The sequence below is a fragment of the Chiloscyllium plagiosum genome, unplaced genomic scaffold (assembly GCF_037043375.1).
Source record: "Chiloscyllium plagiosum isolate Xiang-an unplaced genomic scaffold, Cpla_swu_hap1 HiC_scaffold_7, whole genome shotgun sequence".
NCBI lineage: Eukaryota > Metazoa > Chordata > Chondrichthyes > Orectolobiformes > Hemiscylliidae > Chiloscyllium > Chiloscyllium plagiosum.
Genome location: NW_028270145.1, coordinates 33811195 through 33835141, shown reverse-complemented (window position 1 = coordinate 33835141; position 23947 = coordinate 33811195). Strand labels below are relative to the sequence as shown.

Sequence of the window (23947 nt, the reverse complement as noted above, 5' to 3'; positions counted from 1 at the left end):
AATCTTTTGAAACGCGTCAGCTATCTTGGAAAAAAAATATCTCCACTCATCTCTTATGGAAATTACATTTTGGTATAAAGAAACTGAACTTTACATTAAAAACATAATTTCAAGTGATAGAAACTTGAACAGCTTGCAGTTTTCACATAACAATCTTGACAGCAATGAAGATTCAACAACAACTTTCATCACCAAAGAAGACAATAAGGTAGGAAATGAATTTTGTGCAGGAAGATCAAAATCCTAATACTCAACATCCAAACTCAGAAAATAATTAAAAACCTGAAGGGTCTATCAATAATCAGCAAATGCAACAATATTCATTGTGCCATGCTTTCCATCAGGAAAAAAAAATCAAATTTCATGTTCCATTGGATTGGCGTGTATGAAAAGAACAGATCCTAAGATTTCAAACAGCTTTATCATTAGAAACTAAATCAAATATAGAACAGTTCTTACATCTCTCAACCAGATGGAAAGAACATTAGTCCATGTGTTACACAGAGAACAAGTTTTATGTGAAAATGAATTATATTTGGCAATGTCATAGCAGCATTTAATATGTTTCATATTAAGAACAATGTGACTCTAGCGAGACCATGCTTCAGTAGCAGATATCAGCTTTCAGGAGAATTGAGACAGTTCAACAATGACCTATATGTATTATCTGCATCATGCAGCCATGGAAACCTGCAGCAAGCTTTTGGAGGGCTGATCCTTCATCAGGTGCTCTTTCACCCAATGAAGGAGCAGTGCTCTGAAAGCTTGTGATTTCAAATAAACCTGTTGGTCTATAACCTGGTGTCATGTGACTTTGACCTAATCCAGTGGAGACAGACCTTCCATCTGAGCATTGCACAACATGTAATAACTTCACCACAAAATCTGAAATAATCTAATTAGTTTTAGGACCCTGCAACAACCTTGTGATGACGTATGAAGCTGTGCCTCACCGAATAAAAATAGAGCAGTATGAGTGGAGCTAGAATGCTCTGGAATGAAAGAGAGTCGTGTCAGCATTCGACCATGAACACATGACAAACATAAAGCAGTCCTTATGTAATGTAAGTCTGAGCCTGGTGTTTCACTAGTCCTGCAGAAGTGTTGCTTGCTGCTGCAGTGCTGGGACAATGCCGAGATGATGCAGATTTTGATTTTCCACACTGCCAAAGCAATATCTTCAATCCCAATTTAAAACTGTCTCAAAACATTTGTGACAATTGAAAAATATTTAAGATCCAAGACTGCTATCTGCCATGTTAAAGATAACGGTCAAAGAATGTAATCACTCATCAGTGATTGATTAACTCCACGGATTAGTTTATTCAAAACAGTAAAAGGCACCACCAGTTCTGAAGCAGAGGGGATAGCAAATCAGCTGATTTCTCTGAATGCAACTTGCAGACAGATTGGCAGGAAACACACAATACGTATATGAACATGGTGCCCTTTGATAGTGATTTGTCTTCAAGGCAAAGTGCACATGCAACACCACCCAATCCCAGCGCAGAAATGGTCCTACCCTATTCCCTCAACCATCTTAAAAAAGATTCTTTTACTCGTAAATTTGCCACAAGCCACCATCAAAAAGGGAAAAGAAGGATCCCCCTTTCTCTTGACGTCCACCTCAAAATGTAAATCCATGTTTCTCTCTTAATGCTCTTTTATGTGCTATATACAAGAGAATTAGACACTATTATCAGCAATGAGACTGTCCCATGATGTGCTGAAGTAAAAATTAGCATAGTGCCTCAAGTTAGTTAATTTCACCCTCTACTGACTTCATTTGTATTTTCATGCTTTCCCTTTCTCCATGGTATTGTTCTTTGGAGCCTCTTCTTTTCCAATTCCATTTATAATCTTGTTTACACTTTGGACTCCATTATTTGTTTATACTGCATCCTCCCGCTCTGAAAATTTAACTATTAATTCTTCCCATCGTAATTCCCTCTCATCCCACCCTGAGACAATTCCTTAGCAATTGCACTTACTTTCTGTCGTGCCACAGCAACGGCATGCAATGTTTATCCCTCTTACTTTTGCCTGTGGTCTTGGCAACTCAAAACTGTAATTGTTCTCCTAACCTGAGTGATGGCCAAGAGCAATGATGACCAGTTTGCACTGGTGTCATGTAACTTTCCCCATTACTGCACAAACCTCCAAATCGTGATACTTGGGAAACTCTGTGCATATTACACACAAGGATGATGAATGATTTCACATTTATGTTACTGTCGTAAAATAAGACGCAACAATATTTTGCACTGTCAGTCAATAGGCCTGAACAATCCTTTTTCTTTCACTTAGATCAGCTCAGCTTCTCGGTGTAACCATCAATTAATTCCATCTATCAACACACTTCATTGTCACCACCATCTCCCCCCTCTCCCCACCCTGACTCCCATTATATTTCCTTCTTTTTCAATAATGACTTCTGGTATTTCAGTCCTTCATTAGAATTAATAATTTGACTGGGTCACTTATATTAGATCCAATTAAATGAGTTTGCCTCAAATCTCATTATTTTCACAGAGCAGAAGCCACAACCTTCTTGGCTTTTTTCACAGTTTTACTTTCTGTTATACTGTTTTTTTCTTGATACTGCTGATCCATTTATTCTGAGAGGAATTTTCTTAGGATTTTACATGGTGGGAGTTCAACATGACATCTGTACAATCAGTTTGATGTTCACTGTGCCTGGAAAATGTAGTGGTTCCAACAGTTTATTGGTATCGTCAAGAATAACAAAACAATGATTTGAGATTGATGATAAAATGATTGAATCATAGAACACCAACAATGTGGAAAGAGACCACTCAGTCCATCAAGTCTGCACTAACTCTATGAAGTGCATCCCACCCAGACCCAACTTCCTCCTCCCTATCCCTGCAACCCCACATTTCCCATGGCGAATTCACCTAGCCTGCATATCCAGGGACACTACAGACAATTCAGCATGGCCAATCCACCTAACCTGGATATATTTGGACTGTGGGACGAAACCAGTGCACCTGCAGGAATCCTACGCAGACACAAGGAGAAAATGCAAACTCTACACAGAAAGTGACCCTAAGCTAGAATATGAACCCAGGTCCTTGGCACTGTGAGGCAACAGTGCTAACTGCCGAGCCAATGTGCCGCAACATGAAGAAAAATTTAAATCAAACCTTCGGAACAACTATCCATTCTTGTATACCTCAAACAGAAAATTAAAATAATATAGGTTACAAATTCTCAACAGTGGATAAGGATATACAGTTGACAGGTTATTCGAGTTGACTGCTGCTCAATTAAGATTAGATTAGATTAGATTAGATTAGATTAGATTAGATTACATTAGCCTTTTACTAACAAAATGTCAAGCAATGGCACTATTAAGGCAATCTCATCTTTTTTTTCTTTTAAAATGGGTTTAGAGTGGTTGCAAAGATCTTCAGCTTTGCCAGAACACTGAAGAGAGGAAGCAAGGTGGTTTGCATGTTGTGATCTGGTTGCTGTCATAGTTATCTGATTAACGATGTTCAAGCACCCCTCCCAGACTAGAATCAGACAATCACCTCAACTGTGTGACAGTACTCCCTCACCCTTTGACTTTTACACATGACCACATGCAGTGTGTTTGCCATGTAAGTTGCTGGCACACACTCTGGGTGTGTTGTTGACATCGCATGGTACATCATGGTAATATCTCCAGCCCCAATGTGTGCATTAGTCCGAGGGTAGGCATGATATTGTGGTGAGGCTGGTGCTTTGGCAACGCCAATCTGCACGGATCTAGGGGGAGTCAGGAATTGCATTGAAGTGAGGTGAATTTCATTCAATAGGAAATACAAATCCATGGAAATAGGGCACTCGCCACTCATTAGAAAAATCCTGAATTTGTCACTTAAACTCAAAGGGGAAAATTGGACATTTTTCTTACAATTGGGAATCTGATTTATTTCCATGTTTTCCCAAACTTCTCACCTTTGCCTATGCTCAAGGACATTCCACTCAGGATTTTTGTTCCTGACTGGCACTGTGTGATTTTGTTTTCCCTGAAAGTGCAGTTTGAGCATGTGAATTCAGAGCAGAAGAAGGCCGCTCAGCCCCTTTAACCCGCTCCAACATTCAATAAGTTCATGGGCGTTCTGATAACTCCACATTCCTGCCTATCCTTCATAACCTTTCACCTCTTGCATATCAAGAATTTATTTACTTCTGCTTTAAAAATATTCAAGGTCTCCGCTTCCACTGCTTTTTCAGGAGTAAAGTTCCAGAGAGTCGATACCTTTCTCTTTTCCTTATCTCTGACTGAAATGAGTGATTATTTATTTTTAAACACTGACCCCTGGTTTTAGATTCTCCCACAATAGGACTCATCTTTCCACATCCACCCTGCCAAGACCATTCAGGATTGCACTCCAATCCACTCTTACTCTTGTACAGCCCAACGACGATCCTGGTCAGTCTTTCCTCAGAATGTGACGAGTGCGCTAAAACCTTTCCGATACTGTTTCCAATGCATTTACATTCTTCCTTAATGAAACCAATACTGTTGTACACATTTCTAAGAAATTCCCGGACTATCGTCTGAAAATTTTAAAACACCCATTGCTTTAAAAAGGGATTTGTTTGTAGCTTTGGGGAAACCAGTGAAGCTAAATCATGCAAATGAAACTACAGTGATTGCAACAAGGTCAGCCAGTTGGAAATGATAAAATATGAGTTCCCTGATTGGGGTTGTTAATCTGGTCCAAATGAAGAGCCCTGGCTGACAGCTAAAAAGTAGAGTGTCAGACATCCTGGCACTCTGAGAGCTGACTCTGAAGAGGCAGTACTAGAGTCAAGGACTTTTCATGTGTCAATAAAGGGTGACTAAGTGATGGGATATCAGTCTCCATAGTGTTATTTCAGAAGCAATGTCACTTTTGGGATCATTGCACCCTGATGAAGTGGCACCAACTGCATGTGTTCAGGAAACCCTGTCCAGAGATAGTCCATTATTTGGCGTGGCATGTTGTATGCGTCATTGAGGGTTCTGGAGAGTTCAGTATCGCACCAGCCTTTGATTGGTCAGGTTGCAGTTCAACACAGATCTTGTGAGGGAGAATGAAAAAAGAAGAAAGCAGAAGGCCCAGCAGATTGCAGAATCAACACTTCTCTCTCTCTCTCTCTCTGAACAAAATTGGCTTTCTCACCCTTGGGAGAGAAAGCATGAAAAGTTATATTGAGAGTCGATGAAAGAACTAATCTAAAACCCAAAAGGAAAGGAAAGGGTCCAATCAAACAGCCGATAAACTAAAGATTGGTCACGACTGTGTGACAAACATTGAGACATCATCGAAGCATCCAAAGAATTATGAAACCAGCTCATTTTAATTTGTGATTTAGGATTGGTGGCACAGAACTGTGTTCCTCCCACTACCTTTTTTCTCTCCACTCAGAATATTGGTGTTTGTTTCTCTTTGCCTGTCTGCGTATGTGTTTGGAGCAAGGGTTTTTAAAAGGGTTACATGAGAAACCCAGTTCTTTCACTCTTCTTGGTCTTTCTTCATTCAATAAATAGAGTTACTTTAGTTGTTCCTGAAGAAACCTTTTGTGGTTTGCTTATATCCAGACAGTCTGAGGTAAACTGGGATTATGGCGATTTCATTAAACCCTCACATTTCTGATGAGTCCTTGAACAGTGGATCTTGATTTACAGTGTATTACCCCAGTAGGTGATGACACTGTGCACAGTACTTCAGATATGGTCTTCCTGATGAAGGGCTTATGCCCAAAACGTCATCTTTCCCACTCCTCGGATGCTGCCTGGCTTGCTGTGCTTTCCAGCACCACACTCTCGACTGTGGCCTCACCAACGCCCTTTAGATAGAATGGAATAGAATATCCTTTATTGTCACATGTATCAAGTGACACAGCAGTACAGTGAAAAGTTTACATTACAATTTTGCCTCTCATGGTGCCATCTTTGGTGCAAAGTACCTGGGTACAAATCTTAAGAGACGAAAAGGGGTAAAAGGAAAAAATAAGTTGCGTTACCTGACAGTGATTCATCGTGTAAGTTAGAAAAAAGGCATAGTTAAAAGGATAAAAATGACAGTCAGATCAACATCTTACAGATGAACATTACTTTGCAGTAGCTCAGCACAGGGGCTTCCACATGTGGTCTGACTAGCCTGGCAAACCACTCACCACCCGCGCCAGATCCCAGTCTAACAACCATCCCTGCTCCACTCCAAGCCTCCAGCCCATTCCCCTCCAGCTCTCAACTGTTCCACACTGTTCCACGCCTCCAACCCGCTCTGCTCCAGCGCTCAGCCAATCCATACTGTTTCACGGCTCCAGCCTGCTCCACTCCAGCCCTCAGCTGCTCAAAGGTGAAGTTTCTTATGAGAAAAAAAATACAAGTTAAAATCTTAGATCAAAAGGAGAGAGGAAGTAAAGGAGAGAAACAAATACAGCAGATTGATGAGCTCCCGGGTTGAAAAACCCAAACTCTGCCATTCCTCCACCAATTAGAATTAGAATTGAGTTTTATTGTCATGTGTACTCAAACACAGGGACACAGGAGTACAGTAAAAAGTTTACAATGTCACCATTCACAATCTAAGGTGCAAAGGTTCCTAGGTACAAAATCTTCAGTAAAGAATAGAAAATTAAAGAAATAAGTCAAAGGTTCAACATTGCAGTTCTTCAGAACATAAAGTAGTGAATGAGAAATAAAGTTAAACACTCCAAATTACAGTCCTCTTTTAGCTATCGGCCTGTAGTCACTCCACCTTGGTTCTTTCCCCATGAGATCTCGATCTCTATTCGGTGCTGGGATCGATCTCTCAATCCCTGCCCCTCCATTGCTGCTGTCTTGTCACCGATTACCATCCTCTTTCTCCTGGATGGGCTCGCAACTGATGCATCACCTCCCTACTTATGCATGGAAATTTCCTGTGTAAAAATGATAAGCATCCCTGCAGAGGGTGATAGTAAGGACTGTAGATGCTGGAGAGTCAGAATCGATAAAGTGTGGCGCTGGAAAAAGCACAGCAGTTCAGGCAGCATCGGAAGAGCAGGGGAGTCGATGTTTTTGGTATAACTCTTCTTCAGGACTCGGGAGGCTTGGGATGGACAAGGGTGAGCAGCGGAGAGGGGTTGGCATGGTGATGAGAGGACATGGGAGTGAGTAGAGAGGCATGAGGGATGCATAATGTGGTAGGAGTTGGCGTCAGTGGGGCAATCAGGCTCAGTGAGCTAATGAGGTCCTGGCTGCTTTTATAATAACTGGGACAAATTTCCAAAGGATCAGAACAGGACTTGTAAAGAGCACACCTTGACTCTTGGCAGCTCATGTGCTCTAACTCTATCCAGGGTTTGTGGGCCCTACCGTAGCACAGCTCTACACTGTCCATATACCCAAACCCCTGGCAATGGAAATTGGCTCAGTTAGAGCTACTTCTCTTGAGGCATAAGGGTCATATCCCAACTCTGTACATCCAGCGAGGCAGCAAACACCCACACCCTTGTGCAGGCTTATCGAATATTTACAATATGATTACAGGCCATTCGGCCCTTCAAGTCCACACCGACCCTCTGAACAGTGTCCCACCCAGACCCACCCCCTCCCCCAATACTATCTCTATAACCCTGCATTTCCCATGACTAACTTACCCAGCCTGCACACCCCTAACATGGCCAATCCACTTAAACTGCAAATCTTTGGACAGATAGGAAGGATGGTGTCTTTTGTCTGCTAACAAAAAGCAATTGACATACTTTAATGATGCATGTATCCCAGGAGGGTGACATCACTTTCAGGGGGAAGGGGAAGGCAAAGAGGCACAAATAAGGAATGGTGGACCAACACCAGATTGACTACTGTTTGCTTAAATTGAAGGCATGGTCGACTGCTGACCTTGATTTCCTGAGCCCTTTCCCCTAATCAAGAATCAGTCTGTTTGTGCACAGACAATTCCTACAAGCCGTAATGAATGACATGTTAGTCTATTTATGGTTGAAGGGGAAATGCTACCTTGGGTGCCAGAAGACCCCTGCCAAGGATCTTTCAAGCCAACCAGAAGTATTAAGTGGGAACTTAGAGTCATGGAGTCATACCGCATGGAAACAGACTCTTCGGTCCAACTCGTCCATCTTGACCAGGTATCCTAAACTGAATACATTTGCCAGCATTTGGCCCATATCCCTCTAATCTTTTCCTATGCCAAATGTCTTTTAAATATTGTAATTATACCATTACCAATTATGCCTCTACCACTTCCTCTGGCAGCTCATTCCACACATGCACCATCCTCAGTGTGAGAAAGGTGCCCCTCAGGTCCTTTTTAAATCTTTCCACATCCCACTATAAATCTCTAGTTTTGGACTCCCCTATGCTTGGAAAAAGACCTCGGCTAGTCATGTTATCTATGCCCCTCATGATTTTAACATCTTATCTGACGATGAACATCTTTGACACTCCTACTATGTTGCACTGGATTGTTGACGCAGTTGTTCCACAAGTGGGGCTTCCTTATGAAGGCAAGGTGGCGATTAATTGAGATGAGATCCCCTTAAATAGCCCAACCAAATTGATTGTATATCAATCAAAAATAAATCAAGAAGACTTTTTATACTTGCTACCACTTCCTTTCATTAGTTTGTCTTTCACATTAGTTTAATGAACACTATGAACACTGATTAGGACAGGAACAAAGGAGTTTTTCAATGTGGGGAGTGAGAGACCAAGGTCAAGATGAAGAGAATCTAGGTAAAGGGGAAAATGAGGGAGTGAGTCCCAAAGTACAGGGGAATTAACTCCAAAACACTTTGCCTTACATTCTTTAAGAGCAAGGCCATGACACTGAAACCAAACTTCCAATTGTTTTGTTCAACGTGCAAAGTTGGACTGGATTGAAGTAAACTTTATCTTTCAGTTTCCAAAGTAAGTCCGTCAGTACAATAATTTCATATGACTGCTATTTATATGTTGCATCCATTGTTCAAAAGTGAGCTGCTGAAGCCACTCAAATTCCAGATATGTCTGGTCAGGCCATTTCTTGAAGGTATGGAATTTTTGAAGTACACCTCTCACCCTAATTGGTTAAAATAACCCCTTTGCTTCCTCATAATTAAAGGCATTCTGCTCAGACAAGAGGGAGTTAGCTTGGTATGTTTTCGCTGTCAGTCTACTCAGTGTCCTCTGTTAAATTAGCCACTTCAACAGTAGTGCTAACCTTTCAAAGGAGATGTCGTGGATATTCTCCTCGGTGTGAATGGAATGAGTAGCAGAGGACATGGTGGAGGCTGATACATTTATAACGTTTAAAAGGCATCTGGATAGATACATGAATAGGAAGGGATATGGACCAAATGCTAGAAAATGGGACGAGATTAATTTCGACTATATGGTCAGTGAGGACAAGTTGTGCGTGTGTGGAATGAGCTGCCAGAGGAGCTGGTAGTGGGGCTATAATCACAACATGTCAAAGACATTTGGATGGGCATATAAATAGGAAAAGTTTCAAGGGATATCGGCTAGCAAATGTATTCTGTTTAAGGTACCTGGTCAGCATGAACGAGTTGGACCGAAGAGTCTGGTTCTATGCTGTACATCGCTATGACTTCAGCCCATATGTCTGACCTAGGTGTGATTCTGTTACCAGAGCCAGCCCTCCCACCTCCACCCCCCAAGTTCTCCCTTCTTAACTCAAGCTGTCTCGATTTAAGCTTGCTTTCTATTTCTTGTCATTTGAATTCTCTGTCTTCTTGCCTGCCCCTCTCTCGATTTTCCCTTTCATCCTCCCTCAGCCTTTTCCCTGCAATTTGTTTTCTAATTTTTTGAGTTGGAATTCCAGTTCCAAGCTTCCCTGGTCTGCCTTGAATGTAACTGATTCATTATCCTCAGTTTCCACCTCTCAAAATATTACTAACCTATTTTGCAGTTTACGCTTCTCCAGGACCTCTCCTCTAAGTGCCTCGTTGTTTGTGTAGTGAGGATTTCCTCAGTTAGAAGGCTCAGGCACCATATAAAAGTTCAGCCGGGGCACCAGCTTAGATGTTGCAATCCAGAAGCAATCCAGAAGCTTGTCAGTGTCACTACCAATCGAGAAATTGATCCAAAGAAGGCAGAATAATTTTTGGAGTACAGTCTGGTCAGCTCATCACTGACAAGCCATCACATCTGCTTAAGAGGACTGTCAGAGGCCAGGCACCTGCTCTGTGACATTCTATGACAAATGGAGCATATCTAAGCTCTGAAGTCCTGCCACATCCAGTCGTGCATGGTGTTGGGTAATAAAATAACTCATGGGAGTTATATCCCCCTCCTCAATGATGGCAGGGCCCAGCACTTTGCTGTAAAAGATAAGGCTGAAGCTGTCACAGGTGTGCTGAGTGGATGATCCATTTCAGCTTCCTCCAATGGTCTCCAACATTGTAGAAACCAGTCTTCAGCCAATTCCATTCACTCCACATGGTGTCAGCAAATTGTTGGAGGTGCTGGATACTGCAATGGCTATGGGACCTGACAGTATTCCGGCAATTGTACTGAAGACTCGTGCTCCAGAATGTGCCACTCTCCTAGCCAAGCTGTTCCAGTACAGTTGCAATACTGGCATCTACCTGACAATGTGGAAAATTGCCCAGGTACATAAAATGTTGGGCAAATCCAACTTGGTGAATTGCCCCATCAGTGTACTGTTGATCATCAGTGCTGTCAAGCAGCAGCTCCACAGCAATAACCTGCTCTGTGATGCCCAGATTGGGTTCTGCCAGGTCCAATCAGCTCCTGACTTCCTTATAGCCTTGGTTCAAACATGGACATAAGAGCTGAATTCCAGAGGTGAGAGTGACAGCCCTTGACATCAAGGTAGATGTCACTGAGTGTGGCATCAAAATACTCCATTGGTTGGAGTCACAAAAGAAGATAGTTGTGGACATTGGAAGACAGTCATCTCAGCTCCAGGGCATCGCTGCAGTAATTTCTCAGGATGGAGTCCAAGGCCCAACCAACTTCAGCAAGCAATGATCTTCCATCCTTTATAAGGTCAGAAATGATTGCACAATGTCCAGCACCATTCATAACTCCTCAGCTACTGAAGCAGTCCGTGTTCAAATTTATCAAGATGTGGACAATATCCGGATTTGGGCTGGCAAGTAGAAAGTAACATTCGTAACCACAAAAATGCCAGGCAATGACCATCTCCGCAAAACAAAAGGTAACTATCACCCTTCACACTCAGTGCATTACTGTCTCTGAATTTCCCCGGTATCAACATCCTGGGGATTTTCATTGAACAGAAACTGAGCTAGACTTGTCATATAATCACAGGGGCTACAAGAGCAGGTCACTGCCTAGAAATCCTGCTGTGAAAAACTCAGTTCCTGATTCCTGAAAGCTTGTCCGCCATCTACAAGGCAGGGGTGTGATGGAACACTCCCCACTTGCCTGGACGCGTACAACTCCAACAACACTCAAGAAGGTTGACACCATCCAGGACAGGGTAGCCCACTTGATTGGCACCACACCCACAAGCATCTATTCCCTCCACCCCTGATGCTCAGTAGCTGCGGTGTGTACTACCTACAAGATGCATTGCAAGAATTCATCAAGGCTTCTTAGACAGCACCTTCCAAACATATAACCACTAATATCTAGAAGGACAAAGGCAGCAGAAATGTGAGAATACCACCACGGAGTTCTGCAAACTATGCAAAATCTGTTTTGAAAATATATCACCATTCCTTCAGCGTCACTCGATCAACGTCCCAGAAGGTCCTCCCAAGCAGTATTGTAGGTCTACCTATAGTAGACCACAGTGGTTCAAGAAGGCAGCTCGCCACCACTTTCTCAAGGGGCAACTAGGGATGTGCAATAAACATTGGCCAGCCAGCAACATGCACGTCCCACAAATGAATTTATTTTAAAAAGCAGGGGCCTGCATCTCATCTGCAGAAATCAGGTTGGAATTTAGGTGGACTGGGAAGGAATGTAAGAGAAAAGAAATCTGAGATCCCATTGCTGGCACACATGATCAAGCATTGTGGGGGTACTGCACTATTGTAAGTCTACATTCACTTGCACTGTATAAGCATCTGTTTTTGTCTTATTGCTGCACAAGGAATATGCACATTCCTGATGAAGGGCTTATGCCTGAAACGTCGACTTTCCTGCTCCTCGGATGCTGCCTGACCTGCTGTGCTTTTCCAGTGCCACACTTTTCAAATTCTGCATAAGGACACGGGTAAGTGAAATGACGTGTAAGGTATGGAGCATCTTCAAACAGCACAATGATGTGCCATGTTGTAGTCACCAAACATTGGCTGCATTTTCTCGTCAGCCACAATGTGGGTGAATGCAGCATCAACTGTCAGGGTGCCGCCCACCTGGAGTCTTGCAGAGGTGCCCAGGTTTCCCAGCTGTTCATTGCCCATAAGCAACTTATGGGAGAAATGGCAGAATCTGTGACAATCCCATTAAAAACAAGAAAGAAGTCCTTGTCCTTTTTCTGGGTTTCTTGAGATAGAGTAGCAAGGTGGCTTAATGGTTAGCACTGCCGCCTCACAACTCCAGGGACTCTAGTTCAATTCCATCGTAGGGTGACAGTCTGTGTGGAGTTTTCACATTCTCCCTGTGTCTGTGTGAGCTTGCAAAGATGTGCAGGTGAGGAGGATTGGCCGTGCTAAATTGCCCATAGTGTCCCAGGATGTGCAGGCTGGGTGGATTGACCATGAGAAATGCAGGGTTACAGGGATAAGAGGTAACAGATTTACATGGGATACTCTTCGGAGGGTCAGTGCAGACTCAATGGGATGAATGGCCTATTTCTACACTGTAGGGATTCTACAATTCAAAAACAGAACGTGTTGGAGGTTTGGTAGCATCTATCGGAGAAAAGCAGAGTTAACATGACTTTTCGGGAGATCCTTCATCAGAATTGAAAGCAGGCGAGAAATGGTGATATTTACGTTGATGAGGGAAATAGGATTGGTGATGTGGGAAGGAAGCGACATGAATAGATGGAGATGGCACCCAGAGAGAAAGAAAAAAAAAACAAGGGAAGCTAACAAAACAATTGCTGAAGGCAATAGATACTGAATGGGTGTGAATGGGAACTGTGAATAGTTGGAGCTAGGTTGGCTGCGCTGGGAGCAAATTTTACAAAAGAAGTCCTGGGAGTGTGGGTAATGAACATAGTATTCACACTCTGGAATTGTTGAACTTAATATTGGGTCCTGAAGCCTATAAGATATCCAAGTGGAAGATGAGGTTCTTCCAGTTGGAATTGAGTGTCAGTGGAACAGATCTGAGACAGAAATGTTGGCGCAGGAACAGGATGGTTCATTGAACTTGCAGGCAACTCGGAGCTCAGAGTCATTTTTTGGAGTTGAGCATAGGTGTTCGGCAAAGTGGTCAGCCAGTCTGTATTTTATCTACCCAATGTAGAGGAAACAGCATTGTGAGAGCCCATTTATTTCCTGCCTTCTCACCATCAAAGGCTCCAGACACACCGTCCAGGTGAAGCAGCAATTTATCTGCATTTCATTCAAATTAGTCAACTGTATTTAAAGTCTAATTACAAACACTGGCTTAGGGTAAGTTTTGCACAGGCACTTTAGCTTTCACAGAGGTGAGGACATCATATCCACTTCAGAAGGAAGGACCAAACATTTTATTGAAAGCAGTGATGAACAGGAACAGCAAGTCAAACTGTTAGAAATGAATAATACATCAAGCAAACAGTTGTATTCAAACTGTTCAAGTAACATTTATAACTCGTTCCAGCCCGCTCTGGAAATGGGAGGCTAACAGGTTTGCTCTGGTCAGTGGACCATTGCCCACTCTTCCTTGCTTTGTCGCTTGTCCAGGCTCACCACAGGATCCTCACCCTTATCTTCCCCTCATGCCTGAATCTGACCGTCATCCAGCACATGTCCCCTTTGCCAACTCAGATTGTTGTGTTGTGTTGTGGGACAATCTTCCTGGGTATTAGCTGATTGGTCCTAGCATCAGAACTTCACCTTCAGGATGTACAAGGTCCCTTCCACAATGCATGTTGAGAAAACTCCTTCCTTATTGTGAATACTGTGGCTTTACGAGGTGCAGCTGCATTTTTATTTGAAGAGAGGCTTTAAGACAAAGGTGCTGAGTGGTCTATTTTATTCCAATAAAAAACAGCTTCTGAGGCCTGCGATTTTCTTCAAAGTTGGAAAAATAGACGCAGCCTGAATGGGTGGGGTCAGATTCCCACAGAACCAAGATTTGTAGCTTTAGTTTTTTAATAGCAGTTGCTAGGGTCTGAAGTTGGGTTTGGAAACTGCAGTCCATCTCTCCCTGCTACTCTTTCTCTCTCGCTCTCTCTCTCTCAGAGTTTTCTCTTGACGTTTTTCCTCCTGGATGTGAGAGTTGCCTGAGAGGCAATCTATTTTACAGAATTTGCCTTTGCCAAGGGTGTGTTTATGAGATGTGACCATATTGGAACAGTTACCGTTTAGTAGTTAAATATTATTCTGTTCAGTTTTCCAATAGTTGAATTATTCCAATTTCTTCTTTCTTGTGTTGTATTTTAACTGTAGCATACGAATAAAGTGTGGTTTTTGACAAATATTGAGTAGTTTGACCAATCGAATTTCATTTGGAATATAACACCTTATACTTACCTTTAAAATAAGAAAGTCTTAGGGTCTAGCCTATCTTCTGAATATATTTGGGGGGTGCCGCGGCTGCGGGTGATTTGGTCTGGTCCATAACGCTTATTTTGTAAATGAACTGTACAGTTGTATCTGATAATATTACCATGTCTTAGGTGTGACTATTGATGGTAACAGTATTACTTTAGCATCTAATCAAAGGAAATAAAAGAACAGATGATTGGAATCCAGTGGTTTAACACTTTAACCACTGTTTCAGTTAAGGGTTTGTTAAATTTGATTCTGTTAACTTTGCTTCGACTTTTAAAGAATTCAAAATTATTTATTTAAAAAAAGACTGCTTAATGCTACTTTTAAGTATGATAACATAACTGCAAAAGAATGAAGATTGGGCCTGTGGTAATGAAGTGAAGTGTTAAATAATACGTACTTACTGTAGTCATCTTAAACATCTTTTAAAGTTAAGTAACTACGATAAAGTGTTGACCTGTTTGATAAATACTTTGTTTCAGGGCTAGGTTTCTGATATGCCTGTTCCACGGCTGTCCTAGCCAGTCTCCCATCTTCCCTGAGATAAACTTAGACATAACACCATTAAGATTTTGGTGCAGAAGTAGGCCATTCAGCCCATCGACTCTGCTTCACCTTTAAATGAAACTGTGGCTGATCTGCTAACCCTCAACTCCACTTTCTTGTCTTTTCTCCAAAACGTTAATTCCCTTATTGATTAAAAACCTGTCTATCTTAGCATTGAATATATTTAATGACGGAACCTTAACAGCACTCTGTAGTAACAAATTCACAGACTCACAATCATCTGAGAGAAGGAATTCATCCTCATCGATCTTGTTCTGAGATTATGCCCTCTGGTCCTTGACTGTCCCACAAAGGGAAACAATCTTTCCACATCTACCCTGTCAAGTCCCCTAACAATCTTGTATGTTTCAATAAGATAGCCTCTCATTCTTCTATAATCCAACAAGTACAGGCCAATTTACGCAACCAGTCCTCATAAGGCAGTCTCTCCATTCCTGACATCAGCCCAATGAACCTTCTTTGAGTTGCTTGCACTGCCAGTATGTCTTCCCTCAGATAAAGGGGACCAAAACTTGCACTGACTATGCTTTCCATATCTTAACTCAGAGGAAGTCTCAGTCACCAATCATCAGGGTTCTTGCGGACTTGCACTGACAGCCATTCTGAAAATGTATGAAATTTAATACGAAAAGCAACCCAACATTTTTCTTTTGTAGCACATGCGACAGTTATTTAAAGGTGTGCGCCCTCAAATCCTTTTATATGCAGCTCTGACTAGACAGGAGCCTCTGCAGATACATTACATGAACACAGCAAAAAGAGGGTATTGTTTATGGGCACTGGGCATGAGCAGGAGGTGGGAGCTGGCTACAGAGCACAAATGGCAATTAAAGCAGGCAGTGGTTGTGGTAGGGCCATGTCTTGCAAAAGAGGTGGAATGCACACAAAATTTGTCAAACGCACAGAAATTTTAGCGATCTAGTGCAATATACCCCAGGTCCTGAAACTTAGCAACACTAAAAATAATTTAGAACTTCTGCTTGCATTGAATCCAAAAGCTGTTTCAATGATTTACAACCTGGAAGTTGTGTTATTTTCCCTCTCCAACCCATTAACACACTCCTCACGGAGATCAAAGTTAAAAATCACACAACACCAGGCTATAGTCCAACAGGTTTATTTGGAAGCACTAGCTTTCGGAGCGCTGCTCCTTCATCAGGTGGTTGTTGACAACCACCTGACAAAGAAGCAGTACTCTGAAAGCGAGTGCCTCCAAATAAAACTTTTGGACCATAACCTGGTATTGTGTGATTTTTAACTTTGTACTCCCCAGTCCAACACTGGCACCTTCAACTCAACAAGATCAACAGAATGTTATCTGAAGTTGAGTGGATCCTTAACAACTATCACTTTGAAAATTTGAGCAGATCCCAGAGTCTTCAGGGCACTGACACATCACCTGAGATCGCTATATTCAAAGTCCAAATGTTCTTGTTCCAGTCTGTTTTGGACAATTTAGAATCCTGGCATGCCATTCTGTGAAATGATTCTGATTCAGTTGCAACAGCAAAGAGCATCCAACAGGTGGTGCTATTAAATGGTATTTCAGATGGCTTTATCCAAAACTAGTTTTTGTTTGTGGTTGAGTGATTTTTAAAGATTTGTACAATGTTTATACTCGGTGAAATAAGCAATCTTATCAGAAATCTATTCACCTTTGTGATCATCAAGGGAATTAATGCACCACCATCTTATATCCTGGTCAATTCCTATTCCTGAATCAATCTCACATAAACAGATAATTTGTCACAGCCCCATTGCTGGTTTAGCCATGTGCAAGTTGGCTGCTGCATTTTTATATTCAAACGACTGTACTGTTGTGTTTCCTTCTACCCTTCAACCCAAACTCACCAATTACTCAGGGAGGACTGATGAATTATGTTGAGTACTTTGTTAGTTGAAGATGACAGTATATACACACATTTCGGGAGATAGCATGCAAAATGTCATGTTTGGTCAACTAACAACATCCAAAAACTCTCTCACAAGACAGATGACATCATATCCTGTCTAATAATGAATAGAGCATAATAGAGCATGCACAAGGGACCAAAATATTTTATTTTCCCAAGAGGTCTTGAGCTTTTCTAAGGGCTATTTTTGATTTTGATGAACTACTTTTTCACCCTTACTAACTCTTTTTTTTTCAACAGTGTGGAAACAGGCCCCTCAGCCCAACAAGTCCACACCAACCCTCCGAAGAGTAACCCACCCAGACCCATTTTCTAACAATACTTTCTGTTTCTGTATTGACATTTTGTTGATTTGGACATATACAGAATTAGAAGAATTCCTCAACATCCTCAATAATGAGCAAACCTCAATTAAACTTAAAAGCTCAACACACAAAGAAAGTATTCATATTCTAGACACACAGTATTTGAATTGACACAAGATGGCAAGCATAAAATGACAAAACTATGTTTTTCATAATAACTCACATCCTTGTATGTATAAAAAGCCATCACTCTAAGCACACATTCCTCTGACTAGTGAGTCACACTTTTGTGTTTATATCACGTATGCACAAACTGAATAATTTTAATGAGGCAATTACTACCCTTTATAATGCAGATCTCAATCAGAAATTTAAATTTAACAATTAACACTGTTCATTACAATAGGATCCATGGTATGTTTCACACAGTCTTAAACTAGAGATTCCACATTTCAGAAGTTCACCAAAGATTGTCAGACAACACCTTCCAAACATATGACCACTTCCATCTATGCCACCACCTTCAAGTTCCTCTCCAAGCCACTCACCATCCTGAATTGCAAATATATTGCTGTTACTTCACTGTTGTTGGGACAACATCCTGGAATTCCCTTCATAAGGGCATTGTGGGTCAACCCACAGCAGGTGGACTGCAGCAGTCCAAGAAGGATACTCACCATCACCATCTGAAGGGCAATTAGGAATGAGCAATAAATATTGGACCCACATCCCACAAATGATTTTTTTTTAAAATTTGAATGAATTTGTTGCCTCAGTAGTTTCATTTTTTCCAATACACAGTTTGCTGAATGTCTAGTTTAAACCAACCTGAAGTGTTTAAATTGGTTCACTTTTATTCTTGGTTTTGTTCTCCACCTCTTGCAGCCATCCTCTGCGCCCTTGCAGTCTGGTGCCCTCTCCCTCCAGCTACTTTCTCTTCAGTCCAGCTTTCTTCTCCCCTTCCTGCAGTGTTCATCTCCCCATTGCAGTTTCCATTTCACCCACATCGCATATGGAGATTCCTTGGAGCCTCCCTCCCCAGATTGCAGCCTCCTTTTCAGACCCCACTTTTGAGTGGCACGGTGGGTCACAGCGCCAGGGACCTGGGTTCAATTTCAGCCTTGGGCGACTCTCTGTGTGGAGTTTGCACATTCTCTCCATATCTGTGTGGGTTTCCTCCGGGTGCTCCGGTTTCCTCCCACAATCCAAAGATGTGCAGGTCAGGTGAATTGGCCATGCGAAATTGCCCATAACCTTCAGGGATGTGTAGATTAGGTGCATTAGTCAGGGGTAAATATAGGGCAGGGAATGGGTCTAGGTGGGTTACTCTTTGGAGGGTCAGTGTGGACTTGTTGGGCCGTAGGCCCTGTTTCCAGGCTGTAGGGATTCTATGATTCTACTTGCAGCCAACTCCTCCCCTCCCACTATTACTCTCTCAGCAATCTAACCCTCCTCTCTTGGCAGATTGAAACCCCTGCCGTCCACCCAGCCAACAGCACCATCAACCAAGGCAGACAGATGCCCTTGCCCAACAATGTACTGCACTGACAACTGACTCAGTACCACCATTTATCTTCCCAAATGCTCGCTGCTCCTCCATCATATGTTCACAAGCAGGAGAGGAACAGCATGTCAGCAGCAAATATGAGTAAGGAACATCCTCACTCATTCTGTCTCTCTCATATATAGAGGAGGATAAGAGTGACACTGACTAGCATTTTGGGCTAATGTTTGACTATTTACTTAGTCATAGAGTGATACAGCATGGAAACATACCCTTTGGTCCAACCACTCCATGCCAACCATAATCCCAAACTAAACTAGTCCCACCTGCCTGTGCTTCCCTCCAAACATTTCTTATTTATGTACTTATCCAACTGTCTTTTAAATGTTATAACTGTACCCATATCCACCACTTCCTCTGGAAGTGTATTCCACATACAATCCACTCCTTGTATAAAAGAAATTGCCCTCAATGTCATTTTTAAAATATTTTCCTCTCACCTTAAAAATATGCTCCCTAATCTTGAAATTACCCTGCCATTCACTTTACCCATACCCCTCATGATTTATAAACCTTGATAAGGTCACCCCTCAACTTCCTCTGCTCCAGCCTATCCAACCTCTCCTTATAACTCAAATCCTCCAATCCGAGCAACATCCTGCTAAATCTCTTTTGAACCCTATCCAGCTTAATAATGTCCTTCCAAAGTTTGGGAGAAGATTTGAAGCTCGGGTGCTCGTTGTTGTGGTTCTGTTCGCTGAGCTGGGAATTTGTGTTGCAGACGTTTCCTCCCCTGTCTAGGTGACATCCTCAGTGCTTGGGAGCCTCCTGTGAAGCGCTTCTGTGATGTTTCCTCCGGCATTTATAGTGGTTTGTCTCTGCCGCTTCCGGTTGTCAGTTCCAGCTGTCCGCTGCAGTGGCCGGTATATTGGGTCCAGGTCGATGTGTTTGTTGATAGAATCTGTGGCTGAGTGCCATGCCTCTAGGAATTCCCTGGCTGTTCTCTGTTTGGCTTGTCCTATAATAGTAGTGTTGTCCCAGTCAAATTAATGTTGCTTGTCATCCGCGTGTGTGGTTACTAAGGATAGCTGGTCGTGTCGTTTCGTGGCTAGTTGGCATTCATGGACACGACCAGCTATCCTTAGTAGCCACACATGCGGATGACAAGCAACATGAGTTCGACTGGGACAACACTACTATTATAGGACAAGCCAAACAGAGAACAGCCAGGGAATTCCCAGAGGCATGGCACTCATCCACAGATTCTATCAACAAACACATCGACCTGGACCCAATATACCGGCCACTGCAGCGGACAGCTGGAACTGACAACCGGAAGCGGCAGAGACAAACCACTATAAATGCCGGAGGAAACATCACAGAAGCGCTTCACAGGAGGCTCCCAAGCACTGAGGATGTCACCTAGACAGGGGAGGAAATGTCTGCAACACAAATTCCCAGCTCGGCAAACAGAACCACAGCAATGTCCTTCCAATATCAGTAATATATTAATATCCTTCTGAGGCTCTTAGAGCCATAGAGTCATAGACCCTTTGGTTCAACTCATCCATGCCAACCAGATATCCCAACTCAATCTAGTCCCACCTGCCAGCACCCAGCCCATATCCCTCCAAACCCTTCCTTTTCATATACTCATCCAGATATGTTGCAATTGTACCAGCCTTCACCACGTCCTTTGGCCATTCATTCCATACTTGTACCATCCTCTGCGTAAAAAAGCTGCCCCTTAGGACTCTTCTATATCTTTACCCTCTCACTCTAAACCTATTCCCTCTAGTTCTGGACTCCCTATCCCAGGGAAAAGACTTTGTCTATTTATCCTACCCATGCCCTTCATGATTTTATAAACCTCTATAAAGTCACCACTCACCCTCCAATGCTCCAAGGAAAACAGTCCTAGCCTATTCAACCTCTCCCTATAGCTCAAACTCTCCAATCCTGGCAACATCCTTGTAAATCTGTTCTGAATCCTTTCAAGTTTCACAATATCTTTCCGATAGGAAGGAGACCAGAATTGCGTGCAGTATTTCAACAGTGACCTAACTAATATCCTGTACAGCTACAACATGACCTCCCAATCCCTGTACTCACTATTCTAACTAATGAAGGAAACCATACCAAATGCCTTCTTCACTATCCTATCTACCTGCGACTCCACTTTCAAGGAACTATGAATCTGTGCTCCAAGGTCTCTTTGTTTAGCAACACTCCCCAGGATCTTACCATTAAGTTTATGTCCTGCTAAGATTTACTTTCCCAAATGCAGAACCTTACATTTATCTAAATTAAACTCCATCTGCCACTTTTCAGTCCAGGCTCTTGTTCAAATGCAGGTTAGATTTATGGTTTGAAGAGCTCCTTTGTAAAAATGGGACATCCAATGCATTTGATCATTTGAATTCACTTCCACATTTACAATTAAAATTGTTTCTAATCAGCCTGTTTGAATATATTAAGATAAACTTTTGTGGCAGGTGAAATTTGAACCTGCGCATTCTGGTCCATTAAAGTCATTTTTTTAACAGTATGGAAAGAAATATTTCAAAACAAGTTTTATCTATTCTAAACCCATTTTCTAGTACTTGCGACCTGACCTTGTATGCTGGAAGTAAGGGTACAAACAATATCTACAAGAAAATATCACAGATTGAAATTGTTACTTCAAAAGACCACATAAAGAATTGTTTTAGAATTGGAAAATATTACATTGATTCAGGTACAGATGTTCTCACCAACAGAGGCCTGTGATCTAAAGATACTTTACTTCATGTCTGACGTGGCTGGGAAGAAGAAAATGAACTTTAACCACTATTGATCCTGTACTTATTCTGAAAGAAAACGCTGCAATGGGTAGTTTGGAAAAGAGCTCTACTCCCCCATTGACTGCGTGAAACCTGACTTTTAATTAATAGATGTTGACCAAGGGACCTGAAGTAGAATTTATTTCCAGCAATAGCATTTCTTACCTTGTGTATAACAAAAGGAAACTATTTTTCAATTTGTTTTCAGTGTGAAGAGCAGTTGTGATTAATATAATGGGCTATGATGTGTCTGAAGGATGGAGCCATGCTAAGTTCTAATTAAACAAAACAGATTGAGTGCGAGGACATTGATTGTTTCAATAAAATTACTATTGGTTTAAATATTTTTCTGTGATCGCACATACCTTATGATTCATTGACTGAAAAAAATGGTTTCCACCATCCAGGGACAATTCCACTAATACTAATCCCAGTTAGTGACCCATTGGTGAAATGGAATATTTTAGACTGGGGGCAAAAAAGCTAAATATTATCAGTGAGGCTTTTGTATTAATTTCCTGATGTGGGCTTTACTAGCTCTCACACATGTGCTGCCCTTACCCTTCTAGATATGAGACATCATAGGTTTGGAATGTGCTGTCAAAGGAGCATTGGTGAATTGTAGCAGTGCATCTTTTGGATGGTACACACATACTGCTGCTACTGTACCTCAGTGATAGAGGGTGTGAACATTGGAGATGATGAAAGGCACACCAATCAAGTGGGCTGCTTTGTCTGAATGGTGTCAAGAAAATATCATAAACTGAGACTCTTACTTCAAAAGACCCTATGAAAAATTGCTTGAGAAACGGAAAAGATTACATTGATTCAGGTGCAAATGTTGAATGTTGTTGAAACTGTACCAATCCAGGGCAAGTGGGGAATACCCATCACACTCCTCATAGTGGACAGGCTTTGGGGAGTCAAGAGGTGAATTACTCGCTGAAGGATTCCCAGTTCTTGACTTGTTCTTTTAATCATAGTGTTTATATGGCAAGTCCAGTTCAGTTTCTGGTCACTGGTAACCCCCAGGATGTTGACAGTGGGGGAATTCAGTGATAGTAAAGTCATTGAACATCAAGTGGTAGTGGTTTAATTCTGTCTTGGCGGTCATTATGTGGCGTATATGTCACTGACCACTTGTTAGCCCAAAACTAGATGTTGTCCTGATTTTGTTGTACGTGAGCTTAGACTGTTTGTAGTACTTCTCTTTCACCTTTACCTCCGCTTTCTGTCACAAACATTATTTTCTTTGCACAGTTACAGTACACCATCATTAATTTTATATAAAATAATGTTGGATACTTCTTAGAATATGATGATGGTTATATCGTGGGCGGCACGGTGGCACAGTGGTTAGCACTGCTGCCTCACAGCGCCAGAGACCCGGGTTCAATTCCCGCCTCAGGTGACTGACTGTGTGGAGTTTGCACGTTCTCCCCGTGTCTGCGTGGGTTTCCTCCGGGTGCTCCAGTTTCCTCCCACAGTCCAAAAGATGTGCAGGTAAGGTGAATTGGCCATGCTAAATTGCCCATAGTGTTAGGAAGGGGGTAAATATAGGGGTATGGGTGGGTTGCGCTTCGGCGGGGCAGTGTGGACTTGTTGGGCTGAAAGGCCTGTTTCCATACTGTAAGTAATCTATTATCTGGTGACTGACTCACCCAGTGGAAGTGTGGTGTTTTTAGTTTTGCATGTAGTACTGTGTGTTTGGAAGTTTAAATTACACTGTGTCAGAGGATACGGAACTGGGTGGACCCAATGGACCCATTGGTCCACCTCAATGTCTGCACCAATCTGAAGACTTTGTTCACAACGTATCTCCCTTCTGACTCACTGGACAATATATCCAACTAGTTGCAATCAGTGGAGAATAATGTTTCTGGAAATACAGGACTCTTGGCCTCCCAGAGATTCATAGAGTCATAGAGTCAGACACCACTAATAGAGCCCCTTTGGTCCAACCAGTCCATGCCGACCATAGTCTCAAACTAAACTAGTTCCACCAGCCTGCACGTGGGCCATATCGCTCCAAACATTTCTTAGTCATGTACATACCCAATTGCCTATTAAACATTGTTACTGTACATGCATCCACCATTTCGTCTGGAAGTTCATTCCACACATGAACCATTCTCTGTGTAATAAAGTTGCGTCCATGTCTTTTGAAAGTCTTTCTCCTCT

The 23947-nt window shown here is 42.2% G+C and overlaps 1 long non-coding RNA gene across 2 annotated transcripts in view; it reads right to left on the bottom strand.

The window, feature by feature from the left end:
- Positions 1–5363: 5363 nt before the first annotated feature.
- LOC148149587 (uncharacterized) overlaps positions 5364–23947 on the bottom strand; it is a 44118-nt gene continuing 25534 nt past the window's right edge. For both annotated transcript variants that reach the window (XR_015757525.1, XR_015757526.1), the window contains exon 3: positions 5364–5847. This is a non-coding gene — a long non-coding RNA (uncharacterized LOC148149587). The remainder of the gene's footprint in view (positions 5848–23947) is intronic.